Source organism: Platichthys flesus, chromosome 19 (genome assembly GCF_949316205.1).
Source record: "Platichthys flesus chromosome 19, fPlaFle2.1, whole genome shotgun sequence".
NCBI lineage: Eukaryota > Metazoa > Chordata > Actinopteri > Pleuronectiformes > Pleuronectidae > Platichthys > Platichthys flesus.
In genome coordinates, this window is record NC_084963.1 from 21,324,968 (window position 1) to 21,330,866 (window position 5,899).

Sequence of the window (5,899 nt, forward strand, 5' to 3'; positions counted from 1 at the left end):
AGAAGACGATGAGATTGACCATCGGCCAGCTACATAAAAAGTTCATCTGCAGCCAGTCCCAAATCCAGGCCAGACCATCAGCAGCCAACATATGGATGACAAAAAATGATGAAATCGCATGGCTACCAATGTAATAACGTGCAACCAGGGCCGACACAGATGGCAGTAATCATGTGCAGGACATCAAGCCTTCTTACAAACTTTTCATTACGTAAATCATTCTGCACTTATTTGGAGGAACAGCATGTTTTCGTAGAAAGCTGGAATGAGATGGACCAAACCCATTTATTTGCAGTCTTTGGGGTTATTATCCGTGCTGGAGTTTTCAAATCCAAGGGGGAATCCACAAAATCCTTGTGAGATGCAGAAACTGGCAGAGAACTTTTACATAAAATGTGCAGGAATGTGGGAGCAGAGATGCTTGAAATGAACAATTTAACACTTTACGTAGTCCTGGGTCCAGTGGACCCGCACACCACATATGTAATATAAATGTGAAGGGGGGATGTACAGTGAACAGTCACTGAAAATATGTCATTGTATATGTTCATCACAGAAAATGAACCAAGGCAAATGAGTCTCAGGTTGAAAAAAATATTTATTGCATCATTTTTTCTTTTAGTAAACATTGAAAACGGGTCCCACAGACCTGAACACCATACAAGGGTTGAGTAACACACTGTGCTGGTCAAAGTTGAAACACTAATGAGTTCATGCTTGAAGATTAAATCCATCATTCTACCACGTTTTCAAGTCATGGCCCAATCAGTCCACACTGAGAGAGATTCCTCCTGACAGAGAGCACATGGGTCTGTTGCTGTTTATCCTGTTGCCTGATGGTGAGTTAATATATTAAAATGTCAGTTCTTGAAGAAAAAAAACTAAATATTAAGTTAGAGATAGTGATGCCATCTTTTTTTCACATCTATATTAAACCATGTGTCTGTGTCTGTGTTCATTGGAGCTCAAACAAATACTTATCTTTCAGCTCCCTGTCAAGTGGATGGATTTTACTTCGTGAAGCTATATGAGGATTTCTCGCCACTGAGCTATTTCCACGACATCTGAAAAGACTACATATGTTGAAATGTGGTGGTTGAAAGCCTTAGAAATATGAAAAGGTGGATGATGAGTTAATATATCAAACTGTCACTCCTGGAAAAAAAAATTTTTTTAAGTTAGAGGTAGTGATGCTTCTTTTTTTTCCCCCAAACTATATTAAACCATGTGTCTTTGTCTGTGTTCATTGGTGCAGTTGACTATGAGGTCAAGTACCTGGAGCTTGAAATACTTGGTAAAGGAAGCTTTGGCTCAGTTTATGCCGGCCATAGGAGGTCTGATGATTTACTAGTAAGTACATAATCTGATGTGATAAAATTATTTAATATAATATTCTCACATCACACATATGTGCTCTGACTTCATCCCTGGAACTAACCAAAGTGCTCATGATCTGTCATGTAGGTGGCGATAAAACACATCCCCTAATCGTCTGTTCCGCCTCAAAGAGTGGTGAGTGATCTGTTGTCTCAGCACCAACTGTTGAAATTAATTGTGTGACTTTTATGCTTTTGTTGTTTCCTTGCTGTTGATGATATACACACACATATTTTTCCTTTAGATGTTAAATGGGAGGCCACACAGTATTCCCAAGGAGGTGCTGCTCATGCAGAAAGCTGCAGGCGAACCAATGACTGTGGGTTAATGGACTGGTACGATCTGGACCAAGTGTTTATACTGGTCATGGAGAGGTCTATGGAACTGCTGTGCTTCATAAAGGAGAACTGTGGTCCGATGGCCGAGGCTGTTGCAAAGGTACTGTTGTTTTATTCTTTGTGTGAGCTGTTTCTCAGACTACAACTGAAAAGGTCGTCATTTTAAATATCATCCCTTTCAGTGGAGAGTGTTTGGCTGCTATCACACCCATATTTAATTTGGGTCCAATCACAAATATGGCGACGCCTGCGATTTCTGGCAGGCAACTCGAGCTGCGCTGCGCCAATCATGTGACATACATCATGTGACATACATCATGTGACATACATCATGTGACATACCTCAATCTCCACAGCCATCTATAATACACACCCACCGTATCAGGTGGTCTATTTAACCAGAGAGACATTACCAGTCAACCCCTCTTGATCGCACTGCTGCTGCAGTATTGCTACCTGTTGCTTCAGCTCCTCCATCACCCCAGCATCCACCTGTAGGCTCCAACGGGGGGTTTCAAGTATTTGGTCATCACTCCCATCATTCCTGTGTAATCATATGGGGGAGTGATTAAGTTGGAGCCTAGACGCCAAACACTAAATCTGTTGTAATAAATATATTACATGATCGAACGTGAGTTGTCTGACTGAACTAACATTTTAAATATGTCTATTAAATTATTTGGGATTCACTCTCTAGAAACCTTCACCTTAAAGAGGGAACTTGAGTTGTAATTAATGAATATATCATTGACTGAAAAAAGATAAAACTTTTTCAGCACAAATACCTTTTTGTCATTTTCAGTGTTAAGGGTCCACAGATTGGGACCACAGCAGCAAAGTTAATCTGTAGAAAACAGGACGAATGCAGCAGCAAAAATGACACGAAGCATTCATTTCCTTATCCAGACAGCATCTGGCATGTGGGCGGATGTTACCCCCAAAGAGACAGTACAGGGTGCAACTGCTCCCGTGCCAAATGTTCCACCTGGGTGCTGCGGTCATTCACTGATCTCAATACTGATATTATTAGATTAGATCAGATTTCTTTATTTATCCACACAATGGGGAAATTCACTTGTTACAGCAGTAATAGAATAATCAGAATTAAAGTAACAGTGTCGAAGCACTGTAAAAAAAAAAGAAAGAGATCACAATATGTACACTTCTAAAACTACACATAATAAGAGTATGAAACAAACAACCTGCAAAAACAGACACTGTACAATAAGCAGGTGCTGGGGATAAAGTGGAATGATGTTAAGTGTTATTGTAATGAAAATAGAAAATATGAAACAGTAGTGACCATGATACAGAAAATAATTAAAAATAATTAGAAAGTAAGTGACCATAATATATATAATACTACAAGATAGCATACAGGAAATATGAATATTGCAATGTAACCATTTTAAGTGACCATGATATAAATATAGATGTTAAGTGTTGAATATTATGATGTGAGAGGTTTAGTTGAGAAAAAGATAAAAGACAGGGACTACAACATTATCAGGTGGTGTTGGTGTTGTAGAGCCTGACTGCAGCCGGGATGAAGGACCTGCGGAACCTCTCCTTCTTACACCGTGGGTGTAACAGTCTGCTGCTGAAGGAGCTGCTCTGGGACCCCACAATGTCATGCAGGGGGTGAGAGGTGTTGCCCATGATGGACGCCAGCTTGGCTAACATCCTTCTGTCCCCCACTTCCTCAGTGGAGTCCAGAGGACAGCACAGGACAGAGCTCGCTCTTCTTATCAGTCTGTTGAGCCTGCTCCTGTCTCTGTCCGTGCTACCCCCCCTCCAGCAGACCACAGCGTAGAAGATGGCTGAGGCCACCACAGAGTCATAAAAAGTCCTGAGGAGAGCCCTGCACACTCCGAAAGACCTCAGCCTCCTCAGCAGATGAAGGCGGCTCTGGCCCTTCTTATAGAGGGCATGTGTGTTGTCCGACCAGTCCAGTTTGTTGTTGAGGTGAACACCCAGGAATTTGTAGTTCTTCACCACCTCTATGTCCAATCCCTGGATGTTCACTGGTGTTAAGTTGGATGCTTTTTTCCGGAAGTTCACGATCATCTCCTTCGTCTTGCTGGTGTTCAGCTGAAGCTGGTTCAGCTCACTCCAGCTGACGAAGTCTGTGATGACCGCCCTGTACTCCAGGTCATTTCCCTCAGGAACACATCCAACGATGGCTGTGTCATCAGAGAACGTCTGGATGTGGCAGTGTGTGGTGTTGTGGGTGAAGTCGGAGGTGTAGAGGGTGAAGAGGAAAGGGGAGAGCACCGTACCCTGAGGGGCACCTGTGCTGCAGAGCACCACGTCAGACACACAGTGATGGAGCCTCACATACTGTGGTCTCTTGGTGAGATAGTCCATTGTCCATGCAGCCAGGTGTTGGTCCACTCCCACGTTCTCCATCTTCACTTTAAGCAGTGAAGGCTGGATGGAGTTGAATGGACTTGAGAAGTCAAAAAACATGACCCTCACAGTGTTTCTGCTGTCCTTCAGGTGTAGCAGGGATCTATGCAGCAGGTAGGTAACTGAGTCCTCCACCCCAATCCCAGGCTGGTAAGCAAACTGCAGGGGGTCCAGCTGTGTGCCCACCAGTAGTCGTAGGTGTCTCAGGATAATCCTCTCCATAGTCTTCATCAAGTGAGAAGTCAAGGCAACTGGCCTGAAGTGGTTTGGCTCCTTGGGGCGCGGCGTCTTCGGCACCGGGACCACACAGGAGGTCTTCCACAGGGCTGGGACTTTCTCCAGGCTCAGGCTTAGATTGAACAAAAGCCTGATCACACCACAGTGCTGGTCAGCACAGTCCTTGAGCAGTCTTGGGCTGATACCATCCGGGCCCGGGGCCTTCCTTGCCTTGATCTTCTTGAGTTGGCTTCTCACCTGATCATCAGTTATAGAGAGGGGGGTGGAGGATGACTGGGGTGGGGGTGTAGGGGTGAGGAGTGGTGAGAGTCTCAAGGGGGAATGATGATCTGGAGATGGGGTGGGGGTGGGCTGGTGGGGGACAGGTGTCGAAGGTGGCAGGCTGAGGAGGGGAGGGGGAGGGGGGGCTGCCCAGGATAGGTGTGAAGAGGGGGCAGGGGGGGGGGGTGATCAAATCTATTGAAGAACAGATTCAGTTCATCTGCCCAGTCCTTGTCCCCGCTGGGTTGTTGTCTTCCCACACCTTTTCCGTGGCCTGCGATGGTCTGCAGCCCTCTCCAGTCGTCCCTGGCGTTGTTCTGCTCCAGCCGCTTCTCCAGTTTCTTCCTGTAGCTGTCCTTCCCCTTCCTAATCATCAGCCGGAGTTCCTTCTGGAGTCTGCGCAGCTCCTCTTTGTCCCCCGAACTGAAGACCCTCTTCTTCTCGTTCAGCAGGGTCTTTATCTCGGGGGTCACCCAGGGTTTGTTGTTGGGAAAACACCGTACCAGCTTGGAGGGCACAGTGTTCTCCTCGCAGAAGTTAATATAATCTGTGATACAGTGGGTCATGCTGTCAATATCAGTGCCGTGGGGGCTGCAGAATGCATCCCAGTCTGTAGTCTCGAAGCAGTCTCTGAGCCTAGCACTGGTCTCCTCAGACCACTCCTTAACAAGCCTCTTCACAGGTCGTTGTTTATTCACCACAGGGGTGTAGTCCGTGACGAGGTGAACGAGGTTGTGATCCGAGCGACCAAGCGGGGGGAGGGGGGATGAGGTGTATGCATCCTTGATGTTTGCATACAGTAGGTCCAAAGTTTTATTTTCTCTAGTGTGGCAGTTCACGTACTGGGTGAAGGTGGGAAAAGTAGAGGACAGAGGGGCATGGTTGAAGTCACCGGAGATGAGGAGGAGGTCTTGGGGGTGCTGGCTTTGAAGATGCGAGATGACTGTGTGGATCCGATCTGAAGCTACAGCAGCGACCGCCGAGGGTGGGATGTACACAGTCACAACAATAACATGTGAAAACTCCCTCGGGAGATAGTATGGCCGCATGCTGACCGCTAACAGCTCCAAATCTCTGGTGCAGAGTATCTCCTTCACGCTGATGTGTCCTGGGTGGCACCATCTATCGTTAACCAACACAGCGATCCCCCCTCCTTTCTTCTTACCGCACTCCGTTGCTTTTCGGTCCGCTCGTACGAGTTGGAAGCCGTCCAGATTTACGTGTGAGTCCGGAGAAAGTTCAGTCAGCCACGTCTCTGTGAAGCACATGAGGCTGCA

General features: G+C 46.2%; 1 long non-coding RNA gene across 1 annotated transcript; it reads left to right on the plus strand.

The window, feature by feature from the left end:
• Positions 1-1,194: 1,194 nt before the first annotated feature.
• On the plus strand, positions 1,195-2,295 carry LOC133975614 (uncharacterized). The gene is made up of 3 exons (XR_009924768.1): positions 1,195-1,350; positions 1,465-1,512; positions 1,622-2,295. It is a non-coding gene; the product is annotated as an uncharacterized LOC133975614 (long non-coding RNA).
• The last annotated feature ends 3,604 nt before the right edge of the window (positions 2,296-5,899 follow it).